Here is a 17,202-nt window from a genome sequence, read left to right as displayed (position 1 = left end):
GGCAAGCTGCTTCCAGTCATTTGGGCATAAAATGTCAGCACATGTGGCCTCCAATGCTACTTGACTAAAAGGGGCAGTTGGTCCATATTGGGAACAGGCACTCTTTAAGTCCCATAATAGTTTAAAAGTAACAGGTCGATGGTATACTTGTTCATCATGATCAACTAAAATGGGGAAGCATCGAGGCCCTGAAATATCTTCCCTCCTTTTAGCAGCCTGAGCTAAGTTTAGTTGGGATGCACTGTGCCTGGTTGTAGTGCCTGTTAGGAGGCACTTGTTGCTAGGACCTTTAGACATGCATAAAAGTTGAGAAGGGGATTGGGGCTGCAAGGCTGCAGCCGGAGACGGTGGCAATAGGGGGTAAGGATTAGATTCCGCCGAGATTGTGGCCGGGGGTTCATATCTATTTCCTACTTCTGGGGGGATCTCTGCACTATCCCCGTCTTACATAGTAGATGGAGGATTTCTTCTAACTTCTTCTCCACTGTAGCCAGCCGATCCTCATCATATCTTTCCTTCCTGTTATCCAAACCTGAACTCTTACACTCGATATCTGCTGGCTGTTCCCTTCTCAAAATCTCACTTAGATTCTCTCGGGCTGAAGCATACGGCTCAGCCTCAGGTTTCTCAGAAGGGTTCTTTAATTCAAGATTAAGTTCAAGATTCTCATTTCGAAGATCTAAGCATTCATCTACTAAATTCCAAAAAGTAATAGCCTCTGCTGGGGTCTTTTCAGGGCCATATACACTATAATAATATTGAATTCCTTTCCCTATCCTCGGCCAGGTTTCTAAATTTAGGTATTCGTCCTGTGGAAACCACGGGCATGCCTCCTCGACAAACTGTAGGAAGCTCTCAAGCTGCCCTTGTCCCACCCATGTTCCGTGGGCTTCAAGTATGCTCTTAGGACTGGTACATATAGCCTGCGGCCATTAACTTGACCCATAATTTTTACTCTGGACAATACAGCCTCCCGCTCTCTCACTCTCTTAAAATCCTCTCCTAATAGTCCTACGATGCGTCACTCACCACAGCGGGGTCCTCCACCTTCGTCCCAGATTCTCAGGGTCCCTGTTCAGGCGCCACTTGCCAGGGCCTACTGGCAGCAAATTGGGGTTCCTGAAATAGGGGGCAGGGACTGGAAAAAATAGAAGAGATGCAAACACATTGGGTCCGGGAGGGCTGCAACCCAGGTAAAAACTGCAGCCTCGTTTATTGTCAACTCCAAGCTTATATCCCTTCTTGAAACCAGAGAACTTCCAGGTGTTACATTCATATGGTAAATCTCAGGTCATTTAAACAGAATGAGGCCAGAAAACAATAAGACAGTAAAGATATTGTCTGATGCAAATCAAGGTACAGTTTCATTCCACTCTGGCTCCCAAAAATAAGGACCAAGAATCACAACAAATCAGAGAAAGGCTGGATAAGTGGGACCGCATTAAACTGCGGACCTTTTGTACTGCAAAGGACATAGCTAGTAAATTAATTAGGAACGCTACAGCGTGGTAGAAGATCTTCACCAGCCAAACAACGGACAAAGGCCTCATATCTAAAATATATCAACAACTCAAAAAATTGAATCACTCCAAAACGAATCTCCAAAGTAACAACCATCCCATTAAAAAATGGGCCAAAGATTTAAAGAGAGTCTTCTCTGAACAAGAAAAAAAATGGCCTATAGACACATGAAGAAATGCTCAACATCTCTGGTCATAAAAGAAATGCAAATCAAAACAACTCTAAGATTCCACCTCACTCCAGTTAGAATGGCCAGGATCAGGAAAACGAATAACAACAGATGCTGGAGGGGATGTGGCCAGGAGGGATCACTACTACACTGTTGGTGGGAGTGAAAACTCATTCAACCATTATGGAAAGCAGTGTGGCAATGCCTCAAAAGGCTAAAAATAGAACTCCAATATTACCCAGCAATACCACTACTTGGCATTTACCCAACCATCCAGAAACAAGGACATACTAAATCCAGTAGCACAACAATGTTCATTGCAGCACTATTCACCATAGCAAAGATATGGAACCCACCTAGATGTCCCTCAGTTGATGAGTGGATCAACAAGATGTGGTATTTGTACACAATGGAATTCTATGCTATTGTCAGAAAAAATGACGTTGCCCCATTTGTTAGGAAATGGAAAGACTTAGAAAAAATCATATTAAGTGAAGTAAGCCAGACTGAAAGGAACTTAGGCTCAATGGTTTCCCTCATTCGTCATAATCAGTAGAAACCTTGGGCTCTACTAGCAGAGATCTGCAATAGAGCAAAACCTTGATACATAAGGCCATATAGGATGAAGCTAATTCAAAGGGCCTCCAGGATATTAAAACAAAAGTCATATAACGAATGATTGTTGTCCTTAATGTACTATGCTATCTCTCATCTCCTTTGCTGTCCCTTGGTTATCTCATATTGTTACAGTACCTCACTTTGTTATCTGATGTATTGAATTTATTTGTATTTGGTTATTTGAAATTGGATAGGGAAGGGGGGAAAACCAAGACGGGTGGGGAGGTGAGGGGGAGGGTAATGGGTAGCAAGACATGTGAAAGGGTATCAATGTATGTGAATTAATGCACCTTCTATCTGGCAAATACCATGTAATGCTTTTGTTAATTACAATAAAAAAAACTGAGCCCTGAAGCCAGGCTCTGGTGACCCACTTCTGTAATCCTAGCTACTCAGGAGGCTGAGATCTGAAGATCATGGTTCAAAGCCACCCTTGGCATGAAGTCTGTGAGATGCTTATTTCCAATTAAACATCAGAAACCCGAAGTGTCACTGTGGTTCAAGGAGTAGTGCAGTAGCCTTGAGCTGAAGGCTCAGGAACAGCCCTCAGACTCTGAGTTCAGAAACAATAGTTCAAACTGATCTCAGAGATAATCACATGGCATTCTGTCAACCATGGCTCATTGTTGTGTGGTGTTCCTCTCACAGACAGCAGCAGCAGCCTCCACCACCTCCTCCATCTCATCGTCATCATCATCATCCTCCTCCTCATCTTCATCATCATCACTATCATTATCATCATCATCATCATCAGCAGCAGCAGCAGCAGCATCATTATCATCAACATCCTCTCAGTAAAGCCATCCTCATGGTCCACAAAACACACCTCCAAATCCCTTTTCCATCCACCCTCAGCACTCACTCACTTAAGCTGCCTCTCTCTTCAGCCATGATCCGGATGGACAGGTCTAAGGACCCCAGACCTGCCATGTAGCACCAGTTCAGCCTCTGTCCTCCCAGTGGATGTGAAGACACCATGGAAGCAGAACTGGGGGACGCTGACAAGGAGGAGGCAGCTCCTGCAGGCAGGAGAGTGAAGAGCAGGGAGCACAGGCTCCCCTTCCAATTCTAGGTTGCCTTAGAGGACTGAGGCCCACAGCTCCCAATTAGCCAAGTTGAACACATCAATGACCAAGTCTCTGTGGACATTTCAAACAGAGAGCTGAGAGGACCTAAAGGAAATCCATGCTGGTTCAAGACTCTCTGTCTATGCAGATGATTAATACACTAAAACTTCTATCACTTATGCTTATCTGATGGAGAGATGGCATGGACTTTTCACACTCCTTATAATTGATCTCCAAACTGGGATGACTTTTAATGAATTTTCATTGTTCTCTATCCATACCATATATCTTCAGAATTATTATGATTCCAAATTCAAAGTTTACATTTTTTCTATTTTATTTTGTTTTATTATTCATATAAACATTTAATCAAACATTTTCTTTTGTTCCCACCCCCAAATGCCTACAGAAAACATTCCATGATTTAAGGATATATAAACCCTGAAGCAGTATAAACCCTGAAATTACAAATACAATAAAAACAACGAGTTGAGAAGTTGGGTATTAATTTTCCAGGTCTGTCTGTTCCCTTACAAACAGTACAATATATTTTTTTCTGATGGGTGTATACAATTTCATTGTGTTTATAGACCACATTTTCTTGATTCATTCATCCACCGAGGGGTATCTCGGTTGATTGCATATCTTGGATAAGTAAACAATGCTTCCATGAAAATGGCGGCACTGGCAGTGGCAGTAGGGAAATGTTTGTAGTGGATTTTTATCAAATGACCCATAGTGGGAATGCTGGGTCATAGAGAATCTCTATTCAGTCTTTTAAGGAATCTCCATAGCTTTCCAGAAATTTTACCAACAACATAGGAATGTCCCCGTCTGGCCACATCCCCACCAGCATCTGTGATTATCAGTTTTCTTCATAATGGTCATCTAACTGAGTTTTGGTGGAATCTCAAAGTTTTTTGATTTGCATTTTTTGTCAGTCCTGGGGCTTGAAGTCGGGGCCTGGGCACTGTCCTTAGACACTTTTTAGTACTCTGCCATTTGAGGCACAGTGCCATTTCCAGCTTTTTCTGTGTGTATAGTACCAAGAAATTGAATCCAGGGGTTTATGCATGGGAGGTGGGCACTCTACAATTAGGCTATGCTCACAGCCCCACTTCCTACTTTTTCAGTGCATGTAGCACTGAGCAGTTGAATCCTGGCTCTATGCATGCTAGCTAAGCACGCTAATATCAGATTAACATTTGTCCATTCAATACCATCTTCACTGTTACAATACATCTGCTGTGGTGACTAGTGCAGGAATTCCTCGGCTATAAGAGGTGTTGTGGCAGATCCTAAGCAGATGGCAGGGAAATGAGGTAGAGGCTAAAGCTTTATGCTTCTCACATGAGGAAGGAAAGAAGTTGTTTTCTGATAAACAACAAATCTACATAGGGATCTAGAAATTGACATCCTTATGTGTTGGAGAAAGACAACAAGACTTTGACCTTCAATTAAACACCAAAAACGTTGGAAGTGTTGTTATGTCTCAATGAAAGCAGGGCCAGCCTAGACAAAAAGAGAAAAAAATCAGGAACAGGGTAAGGTCCACTGTTAAGACCCAGAAAAAAGGATTGCAGTGCTAAATTTCAGAAATCTTAACAGTTTTGAAATCTCACTGTTTGAGATCTCATAATCTCGGTGACTTCTTTCTCTTCCCTTTTTTCAAAATTTTACTATGGTTAAAAGCTGTACCAGAGGATTCAACTTGTCATGTTTATTTATGAACTCTATGATCAAAGTCATTCATTTCACAGTTCTTCTAGACTCTCTCATGCCCTACCCATCCCCTCACTTTGTCTGGATCCCTTTCCACATATGTACATGAGCAAATGCAGTCATGATATTCTTTTGAACTCAGGGTCTGGGTGCTGTCCCTGGTGCTGGTTTTGAACCATGACCCTCAGGTCTCAGCCTCCTGAGTAGCTAAGATGACAAGCATAAGCCAGCATCACACAGCTTTATTTCCCTTTAGTGTTTCCTGATGTTTTTAACCATTCTGAGTATATTTTATTTTGTTTATTCAAATTTCAATAAATAATGAAAATCCCAACTATGTGTCAAATATACTTGTAGCTCCACTATACATTACAACAAAAAATAAAAAGATAAATTTTGAAAAGTGGACACAAACAGATCATTTTTGTTTTGGTAGCACTGGTGTTTGAACTCAGGGCTTTCTGATTTCTTGGCAAATGATACATAACGTGCTTTCTTTGTTTTTAGTAATTTACAGATGGGATATAGGACTTTGGGTTTTTTTAAGGAATTTATTAATGTTGATTTTTTTACATAATATTTTAAATGACAAGTTTAACAAACAAGTGTTCAAGGAGGGAATCTCTCTTTACAATCACAGGGACTTAGTATGTAGAACTTAATCAAAATTAGGCTAAGGGTTTCTATGTCATAGAAACATATTAATTTAAGAAGTAAGACATTATGTCTATAGAGTCATAGGCTTTTATGTCTATATAGTTACGTTTATATTTCCATTACCATGTCCAGAGCATTGGATATGCAAATATTTTGTCCTTGCTCTTGTACTCTTAATAGCCACATATTAGGGATACCAAGCGCCTTTTGTTCCTTAGGTCTTGACTTGTCTCACTCAACATGATTTGCTCTAGATTCATCCATTTCCCTGCGAATGCCATTGTTTTATCTTGTCTGTTGGCTATGTAGAATTCCATTGTGTATATATACCACATTCTCTGTATCCATTTATCTGCAGTAGGGCATCTGCATTGTTTCCATCGCCTGGCTATTGTGAATAGTGCAGAGATGAACATAGCTGAGCAGGTGTCCTTGTAATATCCTGGGTCGTGCTGTTCAGGATAGATGCCCAGAAGTGGTATGGCGGTGTCGTAGGGAAGGTCTATTTTCAGTTCTTTAAGAAACCTCCACACTGCTTTCCAGAGTGGCTGAACTAGTCTGCATTCCCACCAGCAGTGTAGTAGGGTTCCTTTTTCTCCACAACCCCACCAGCAACTGTAAAAATATGGAACGCTTTACGAATTTGCGTGTCATCTTTGCGCAGGGGCCATGCTAATCTTCTCTGTATCGTTCCAATTTTAGTATATGTGCTGCCGAAGTGAGCACGATCTAGGACTTTTTAATGTACAGGTCTGCACAGATGCTTATATCAGGGATGAGCCTCTAACTGCCTGCTCATAAAAGCACGGTTAATGATTTTTGTTGTTTGCTTGCTTCTTTGCATCTTGGTTTGTACCATTCCTGGTGTTTGAACACAGGATGTAGACACTTTCTCTGATTTTTTTTCCTCAGGGCTATTTTTCTGCTTCTTGAGCCATAGCTTGACTTTTTGTTCTGTGTATGTGTTGTAATTGAATTTAAAACTCATAAGTGATGATGGGAGGGAAGAACTGGGACAGTGGGAAGGTAGCAATTACATTATGCAGAATGAAATGCACTCTTCGCCTGACTTATGTAATGGTAGCCCATTTATATAACACCTTTAAAATAACAAAAGTCATCAGGGGAAAAATTAAGGCACTAGTTTATAATTTTTAAATTAACTCAATCTAAAGGGCAGGACGGAATAGCTGGCTACAAAATAACATGTTCTGACTTCAAAGTCTGTCCAACTGTATTGAGGTAAAATGTACATATTACAAAATTTGCCACTCAATCCTTGCAATATTCTTAGTTGGGACTAACATCTGTAAACATTCATCATTCTTTACAAACTAACAATTTAAACATTACAAAGATATATTCCTCCTTAAGGAATCCATCCTGACATATCAGGAATGGTTTTCCACTGCTAATGGATTGTACTAATTAAACTAGATGCATACAGTATTCAGACAGGTAGAATTTATAGGACTATACGCTGAAGATTCTTGCTTCTGTCAAAACGACATAACAAATTAACTGCCTACCTGCTGGTGACAGCTCCTGGTTTGTACAACCTGCTCAGGGCACTTTTGAGGTCCCTGCTCCTCAGGCTGTAGATGAAAGGGGTTTAGGAGAGGAGTGACCACTGTGTTCTTTGCTAAGAACACAGCGCTGCCCTTGGAAGAATGTGACACAGCTGACTCAAAGTAGACACCAAGTGCTGTCCCAAAGAATAAGCAGACCACGGACAGGTGAGAACCACATGTGGAGAAGGCTTTGTACTTCCGGCTTGAAGACGACATTCTCAGTACAGAAGAAATAATCTTGTAGTAAGAGAAAAGGATCCCTAAGACAGGTAGGAAACTATATACGGTACCAATAATGTATTTAAATAAATTACTTGTGAATGTATGCTCACAGGAAAGATCCAGCACTTGAGAAGGATCACAGAAGACACTTGGGATTTCCAATTGCTTGAAATCGGTCATCTGTAACACCATCCACACATGCAGTTGTCCTTCCAAGGTGCTGGCGACAAATGACAGCACAATCAAGAAGACACAGAGACCAGGGTTCATGATGAGTGGGTAATTCAGGGGGTGACAGATGGCCACAAAGCGGTCATAGGCCATGGCAGTAAGAAGCAAAACATCCATACAACCAAAAATGAGAAAAATAGACATCTGTGTGAGGCAGCCCACATAGGCAATGGCTCTGTGACTGTGGATGTCCACCAGCATCTTGGGGACTGTGGTGGAGGTGAAGCCAATGTCAACTAAGGACAGGTTGGAGAGGAAGAAGTACATGGGTGTGTGGAGGTGGGGGTCATTGGTGATGGCCTGGATGATGAGCAGATTTCCCAGCACAGTGATCAGGTACATGGACAGGAAGAGCCCAAAGAGCATGGGTTGTAGCTCAGGGTCATCTGAGAGTCCCAGGAGGTAAAATTCTGAGATGTGTGTTAGATTACACATCTCTGCATTAGTTGGAGATCTTCGATATAAAGAGAGAGCAATACTTAATGAAGAAGTCAGAATTCAACAATCATTCTCAACTCAAATATGCACAGTTCATAACAACGTTCTGTCCGATACTTTTCAGTTATCACAAACCCAATCATCCTAGATTTTTTTCTTTCTCATTGATTCCCTTTCATGTATTCATTTTAAATACTCAACTGTGTTAGGACATTATAGGTAGTGTTTTCTGATCACAGGAAATACAGCTCTCTGTGTCTCTCTCTGTATCTCTGTGTCTGTGTCTGTGTCTTTATCTCTGTCTCTGTCTCTCTCTCTGTCTCTGTCTCTCTCTCTCTCTCTCTCTGTCTGTCGGTCTGTCTGACTTTGTGTGTGTGTGTCCGAGGATTCTGACTCTGGGCCTGAGTACTGAACTTGAGGCTTTCCTGCCAAAAGGAAAGCTCAAACACTTGAGTAAGAAACTCCACTTTTGTCTTCCTGGTAGCTAATTGGAGATGAGAGCTCACTGGTTTTGTTGCCCACGCTGGCTCTGAACCTCTATCCACAGAACTCAGCCTGTTGAGTAGCTAGGACTCCAGGTATGAGGCACCAGGGCTTGGACTGTAGCACAATTAAAAAAACATGAACATTTCCGTCTCCTACATATAAATAAATCAGGATCTCCAATATGACATCTACTTCTTCCTGAAGTAATTTCAGGAATTGAGGAATTTTCTGACAGTGGAGCAAGGGATTCCTGGGATGTAGGCAATGTTGGTTGACATTTAGTTACTGGGTTTCTTCTTTTCAATCATCTATCTGATTATTGCACTTCCTATACTGGTTGCTAGCTATGACCCGGTGGCTGTTTTGTGATCAGTCAATAATCCTGTAGAGAAGAAATTAGTGTTCTCTTTCTGGAAGTCAGAGAGAAATGAGACAGATGTCCAGATTCTCACTGGGGGACTAACAAAGCCTATCACACCACTTTCCAGTATTTACTATTTTGTGACAATAGACAAATAGAAAGTTAGATTCACACTGTTTTTTATCTAACCATCTGCCAACAGTTCCATATGAATTGAGTGTTCAGTCATATCCTGTTAGATAACTAGACAGACTGCAGTAAACAATAAGAGATTTTACGTAAGAATCCTGTGACATTCTATAGAGCAGATTAATAATTTTTACATTATACTACATTTTACATTTTACTACTGCTATTCCTGGGACTCCTCTAACAGGATACCAAATTACTGGCTTGTCTTCATTATATTCAAGCAGTCCTTGCAGCTGTTAGCTCTTCAGTTAGGAAACAAGGCATTTGCCTGTATTTCTTGACAAGAAGGAAAACTCTAAATCACGAGGAATCTTGCAGAAACAAGCTTGTATGAATTGTGTGGTACACTCACTACACACTTGGTTGTGTTGCTTCTCTGTTGGGTCATGTTCATGAAGTACAGATGAAAAGATTGTTCCATGCCTGAAGTGTATGAAAACCTCAGGCTCAATCCTCACAATGGACCATGAGTAGGGCAACACAGGAGAATTTCCAACTGGGGCTAATATTGCATTGGAGATATTTAGGAAGATGTCAGGGGACTGTCTGGTAATAGGCTCTTCAATGATTGTGGATGCAAAATTCACAGAGCTCACAATTTGCCAAACTGATGCCGACCAAATCATCTCTAGGCACCCCATAACATGGAGGGGGGTGAGGGGGAACAAATGCCTTAAAGTATAGTTTTGAAGCATGTCCTTTGGTAAATGAAACTGGTCTGTCTGTGCAAAGATGACAAGATGAAAAGTATGGGTAATTATAGACTATACAGGAAGGCTTTTCTGCATTGCAAACCATTTGCACAGTTCCTAGACAGTTCATAAAGGAAATATCTAGAATATCAGTGTCTTGAATAGGGGACTGGCAGGAAGGAATAAATCACATGGAATCATTGAACACACAGTGAGAGAATTTTGTCACCATACTCAATGTGCATGTATAAAAGGAAGTGTGGATATCAATGTGGCAGGTGGGGGAGGGGGAGAGGGATTATTTTGGAAGGTGTGATTGGGTTTAAGATGCGTTATGCATGTACATGAATGTCTTAAATGGAAAGTTCTGTCTACAAACAAGTGAAGAATTAATATCTCCAAAATGAGGCTGCACTGCTGGCTCACATCTGTGATTCTAGCTACTCAGGGTGCTGTGAGTGAAAGATCGGGATTTTTTATAATTAAAGATTTTATTAACATTGATTTTTACATCATATTTCAAATAACAAGTTTAACAAACGATTGTTTAAGAAGGGAATCTCTATATACAATCAGTGGGACTTAGTTTTTAGAATTTAATCAAAATTAGGCTAAGGGTTTGTGTGTCATAGAAACATTAATTTAAGAAATAAAACATTATGTCTATAAAGTCATAGGTTTTTATGTCTATATAGTTATGTTGATATTTCCATTACCATGTCCATACCATTGGGTTTACAAGTATTGTGTCCTCGCTCTTCTACTCTTTGGATCTAATAGCCACATATTAAGGACACAATGCGCCTTTTATTCTTTTGGTCTTCACTTGTCTCACTCAACATGATTCTCTCTAGATTCATCCACTTCCCTGTGAATGCCATTGTTTTATCCTGTCTCTTGGCTATGCAGAATTCCATTGTATACATACATACATACATACATATATATATATGTGTATATATATATATATATATCACATTTTCTGTATCCATTCATCTGCAGTAGGGCATCTGTATTGTTTCCATCACCTGGCTATTGTGAATAGTGCAGAGTAAACATAGCTGAGCAGGTGTCCTTATTATGTCTGGGGTTATGATGTTCAGTGTAGATGCCTAGAAGTGGTATGTCAGGATCGTAGGGAAGCTCTATTTTCAGTTCTTCAAGAAACTTCTACACTACTTCAGAGAGTGACTCAATTAGTTTACAATCCCATCAGCAGTGTAGTAGGGTTCCTTTTTCTCCACAACTCCACCAGCAACTGTCATTGTCTGAGTTCAAAATCTTGGCCATTCTTGTTGTGGTAAGGTGGTATCATAGGGTTGTTTTTATTTGCATTTCCTTTATGACCATAGATGAGGAAACATTTTCTCATATGTTTTTCTGCCATTTTAATCTCTTCTTCTGATAATTCTCTCTTTACTTCCCTTGCCCATTTGGTGAATGGTTTGTTGGGTTTGGGGGGGGGCAGTAGTTTCTTGAGTTCCCTGTAGATACTGGATATTAAGCACTTGTCAATTGTATTATTGGTAAATATCTTTTCCCAGTTGGTTTGGTATCTCTCTATTTTGAGACTATATTTTTATCTGTACAGAAAGTTTTATTTTTTTATTTGCACTCTTATTTTCCATATATTTTTATTGTAATTATTAGAAGGATTACATTACATTCACCAGATGGAAGGTGCATTACTTCACATACATTGATACCATTTCTCATGTCTTGGTGCCCATTTCCCGCCCATCCTCACCCCAACCCTCATCTTGTTTTCCCCACTTTCCTATCCAATTTCAAATAACCAAATACACATACAGCCAATATATCAGATAACAAAGTGAGATACTGTAACAATATGAGATAACCAAGGGACAGTACATTAAGGACAACAATCACTCATTATATGGCTTTTGTTTCTATATACCAGAGGTCCTTTCATTTAGTGTCATACTGTATGGTCTTATGTATCTACATTTTGCTCTATTGCAAATCTCTGCTAGAAGAGTCCAAGTGTTCTACTGATTCTGGCAAATGAGAGAAACCAATGAGCCTATGTTCCTTTGAGTCTGGCTTACTTCACTTAATATGATTTTTTCTAAGTCTTTCCATTTCCTAACAAATGGGGCGATGTCATTCATTCTGGTATCAGCATAGAATTCCAGTGTGTACAAATATCACATCTTGTTGATCCACTCATCAACTGAAGGACATATGGGTTGGTTCCATATCTTTGCTATGGTAAATAGTGCTGCAATGAGCACTGTTGTGCTAGTGGATTTAGTATGTCCTAGTTTCTGGATGATTGGGTAAATGCATAGCATTGCAATTGCTGGGTCATAAGGGAGCTTTATGTGTAGTCTTTTGAGGAACTACCATACTGCTTTCCATAGTGGAAGAACGACTTTGCACTCCCACCAGCAGTGTAGTAGTGATCCCTCCTGGCCACATCCTCTCCAGCATCTGTTATTATTCATTTTCCTGATCCTGGCTATTCTAGCTGGAGTGAGGTGGAATCTTAGAGTTGCATTTCTTTTATGACAAGAGATGTTGAGCATTTCTTCATGTGTCTATAGGCCATTTTTGTTTCTTCTTCAGAGAAGATTCTCTTTAAGTCTTTGGCCCATCTTTTGATGGGATGGTTGTTTTTTGGAGGTTAGTTTTGCAGTGATTCAATTGTTTGAGCTGTTGATATATTTTAGATATAAGGCCATTGTCTGTTGTATGGTTAGCAAAGATCTTCTCCCATTCTGTAGTGTTCCTAATTAATTTACTAGCTATGACCTTTGCCATTACAAAAGCTCTGCATTTAATGAAATTCCACTTATCCAGCCTTTCTCTGATTTGTTGTGTTTCTTGGTCCTTATTAGGAAAGTTTCGACCTGTGTCAAGGAAGCCTAGTGTGTCTCCTATTCCTTCTTGTAAAGTTTTCATTGTGTCAGCTTTTACCTCGAGGTCTTTGATCCATTTGGAGTTAATTCTAGTGCAGGGTGACAAATAAGGATCCAATTTTATATTTCTGCAGGTACTTAACCAGTTCTGCCAGCACCACTTATTGAAGAGGCTATCTTTCTTCCATTCTATTTTTTGGCTCCCTTCTCCGAGATTGGGTGGCCATAGGTCTGTGGTTTAATATCTGGGTCCTCAGTTCTATTCCATTGGTCTCCAGGCCTGTTGTTGTGCCAGCATCAAGCTGTTTTGATACTTATAGCTCTGTAATGGAGTCTAAAGTTTGGTATTGAAAATCCTCCTGCGCTGTTCCTTCTGCTAAGAAGTGTTTTTGCTATACAGGGTCTTTTATTATTACATACGAAATGTGAACTGCCTCTTCTGTTTCTTTAAAGAATGATATTGGGGTATTGATGGGTATTGCGTTGAATTTGTACATAGCCCTTGGCAAGATTGTCATTTTTACGATGTTGATTCTTCCAATCCAAGAGCATGGGAGATTTTTTGCATTTCCTCACTTCTGCTTTAATTTCCTTTTTCAAGATTTTAAAGTTTTCATCAAAAAGTCCTTTACATTCTTAGTTAAGATAATTCCTCGGTACTTTATTTTTATTAAGGCTATTGCAAAAGGAGTTGCTGTCCTGATTGTTGTCTCATTCCTCTCACTTTTGGCATAGGCGAAAGCAATTGATTTTTGAAGGTTAATTTTATACCCTGCTACCCTTCTGAAGTTTTGAATCAGCTCAAGAAACTTGGGAGTGGAGTCTATAGGATTCTTTAAATACAGAATCATAAAGCAAGATCCATCATTCTGCTGTCTTCATGAGACACATCTTGCCCAAAAATACAATCATCTTTTGAAAGTGAGAGTTTGAAACAAAATTTATCAGCCCCCATAAACAGGCTGGAGTTGCCATCTTCATATGAGATAAAATAGACTTCAAACTAAAATTAGTGAGAAAAGACAAAGAAGGTTATTACATACTAATATATGGATCTCTCCTCCAGTAGGACATAACTAACATAAATATCTACACACCTAATCCCAGAGCACCGAACTTTCTCAAGCAAACTTTACATTCTTTGAAATCATACATAGATCAAAACACAGTGATTATTGGTGACTTTAATACACCACTCTCACCTATGGTCAAATCATCAAGGCAAAAACTCAACAGAGAAACCCTAGAATTGAACAACTGTATAGACCAACGAGATCTAACAGGTATCTGCAGATTATTTCAACCCGTAACAACACAATATATGTTTTTTTTAAGCAGCACATGGAACATTTTCCAAAATAGACCACATTTTAGGGCATAAAACAAACCTGGGCAGATTCAGAAACACTGAAATTATTCCCTGCAATCTCTCAGACCACAAGGGCATCAAATTGGAACCAACGAAAACCCTGTAACTCATGGAGATTGAACAACACACTGTTGAATCAACAATGGGTCATCAAAGATATCAGAAAAGAAATCCAACATTTTATGAAATTCAACAAAAATGAGCACACAAAATACCAGCTCCTTTGGGACACAGCAAAGGCAGTATTCAGAGGAAAGTTTAAACCTCTGAGTCCCTACAATAACAAATTGGAAAAATCGCAAACACTCAATTTAACGTGTCACCTTAAGCGCCTCGAAGAAGAGCAACAAACCAACCCAGATCCCACTAGAAGGAAGCAAATTATTAAAATCAAAGCAGAATTAAATGAATTGGAGTCCAAAAAAACTATAGAAAAAATCAACAAAACAAGGAGTTGCTTCTTTAAAAAATTAACAAAATTGACAGGCCCTTAGCAAATCTTACCAAATAAAGAAGGGAACATACTGAAATAAACAAAAAGACAGATGAGAATGGTAGTATCACGACAGAAATTACCAAAATCCAGAATATCATGAGGGAATACTTCTCAAACCTTCATGCCAACAAATTTGAGAATCTAGAAGAAATGGATGAATTCCTAGCCAATATTAACATACCCTCCCTGAACCAAGAAGACCTAAACCAACTAAATAGGCAATAAGAGAACTTCCACCTAAGAAAAGCCCAGGGCCAGATGGATACACAGCTGAATTCTATAAAGTTTTCAAAACAGAGCTCACAGCAATACTCCTCAAGCTCTTCAAAGAAATTGAAAATGAAGGCTCTTTGCCAAACTCATTCTTTGAAGCTTGTATAACCCTCATCCCCAAAACAGACTGAGATTCATCAAAGAAGGAGAACTATAGACCCATTTCCTTGATGAATATTGATGCAAAAACTTCTCAACAAAATATTGGCCAACCGTCTACAACAACTCATCAAAAAATTATACACTATGATCAAACAGGATTCATCACAGGGAGGCAAAGCTGGTTCAACATATGCAAATCAATTAATACAATTCAACACATCAACAGGAGCAAGGACAAAAATCACATGAATGTCTCATTAGATGGGGAAAAGGCATTTGACAAGATCCAACACCCTTTTATGCTAAAAGCTCTGGAGAAACTAGGAATCCATGTAACATTCCTCAGTATAATAGAGGCAGTCTATGACAAACCCACAGCTAGTATTATACTTAATGGCGAAAAGCTAAAGCCATTCCCTCTAAAATCAGGAACGAGACAAGGATGCCCACTCTCTCCACTCCTCTTTAACATAGTAATAGAATTCCTAGCCAGTGCAATAAGGCAAGAAGCAAGCATAAAGGGGATCCAAATAGGGAACGAGAAAGTAAAACTCTCCCTCTTTGCAGATGACATGATTCTGTATTTAAAGAACTCTATAGACTCCATGCCCAAGCTCCTTGAGCTGATTCAAAACTTTTGAAAGGTAGAAGAGTAGAAAATTAACCCTCAATAATCAACTGCCTTCCTTTATGCCAATAGTGAGAGGAACGAGGCAACAATCAGGAAAGCAACTCCTTTTGCAATAGCCTCAAAGAAAATGAAGTACGTAGGAATTAACTTAATTAAGAATGTAAAGGACCTCTTTGATGAAAAGTTTAAAGCCCTGAAAAAGGAAATTAAAGCAGAACTGAGGAAATGGAAAAACCTCCCATGCTCCTGGATTGGAACAATCAACATCGTGAAAATGACAATATTTTTAGGTAGTCCCATTTATCGTGTCTCCCTCCAATTCTGTTCAGGGATCTTTTCCCTTTGCCTATGAGTTCCAGTGTCTGTACCACTTTAACATGTAGCAGTTTCAGTTTCCACTCTGACATTGAGTTAATGCTTGTGCATGGCGAAAGGCTAGGGTCAATTTTTAGTTTTCTGCATATGGCTGCCCAGTTTTCCCAACACCAATAATTGAATAGACTGTGTTTGTTCCACTGTATATCTTCGGCTCATTTGTCACATACAAGTGGACTATAGGTATGTGGTTCTATTTCTGGGTCTTCTATTCTGTTCCACTGACCTTCTGGTCTGTTTTTGTGCCAATATCTAGCGGGTTTTGTTATTATGGATCTATAGTAGAGTTTAAGTCTGGTTGTAATACCACCTAGAATTGTTTTGGCTATTCTAGGTCTTTTCTTGTTCCATATGAATCCTTGGATTACATCTTCTATTTCAGTAAAGAATGTCTTTGGCATTTTGATGGGGATTGCATTGAATTTTATATCAATTTTGGCAGTATAGCCATTTTCATTATGTTGGTTCTCCCTATTCATGATCATGGGATGTCTTTCCCTTTCCTAGTGTCCTCTTTAATTTTTTTTCATTATGCTTTTATAGTTCCAAGATCAGGCTTTTAAGCCAACATGAGCAGGAAAGTCTGTGAGACTCTGATCTCCAATAAACAACTCAGCAATGGCTGGAAATGGCACTGTGGCTCAAGGTGTAGAGCACTGGACTTGAGCCAAAAAGGTCATGGGCAGTGACTAATCCCTGAGTTCAACCACAAGGACAAGCACAAAAAAGGTTAAAAACAGAATGTAACTTGTATTTCACTCTCATCAATAACTTGTCTGATATGCAAAATTTTATTTTAAAATGTCAGTTAAATGCACGTGGTAATATGCTATAGCAGATTCCAGAAGTGACATCAGGACTCACATAGCCTCCCCATAATTAAAAACTATGAACTATGAGGCACACATATCATATGATTTACTTTAGGCCGTTTCATTTGTTTCAAGATATTCTACAGGCCCATGAACTTTCTGTCATGTGAGAGAGTGTATTTAACATTTTTCTAGGTAAATTTGCAAGGAAAGGTCATTTATTATTTTTTTTCCTGATCCAAAACACTAACAGCCAGGCTCTGTTGGTCCACGGTTGCTACCCTTGCTACTCACAAGGAAGAAATCTCACGATTT

At 39.5% G+C, this 17,202-nt stretch overlaps 1 non-coding gene and 1 pseudogene across 1 annotated transcript; both read right to left on the bottom strand.

Moving 5' to 3' along the window:
• Positions 1-6,373: 6,373 nt before the first annotated feature.
• On the bottom strand, positions 6,374-6,480 carry LOC150068152 (U6 spliceosomal RNA). The gene has a single exon (XR_016538600.1). It is a non-coding gene; the product is annotated as a U6 spliceosomal RNA (small nuclear RNA).
• A 791-nt stretch (positions 6,481-7,271) lies between these two features.
• LOC150068151 (putative gustatory receptor PTE01 pseudogene) lies at positions 7,272-8,045 on the bottom strand (annotated as a pseudogene).
• Between the last annotated feature and the right edge of the window lie 9,157 nt (positions 8,046-17,202).

Source organism: Megascapheus bottae, chromosome 1 (assembly GCF_031878675.1).
Source record: "Megascapheus bottae isolate mThoBot1 chromosome 1, mThoBot2.hap1, whole genome shotgun sequence".
NCBI classification, from domain to species: domain Eukaryota; kingdom Metazoa; phylum Chordata; class Mammalia; order Rodentia; family Geomyidae; genus Megascapheus; species Megascapheus bottae.
The sequence above is the reverse complement of the archived record's forward strand: the minus strand, read 5'-3'. Positions and strand labels throughout refer to the sequence as shown.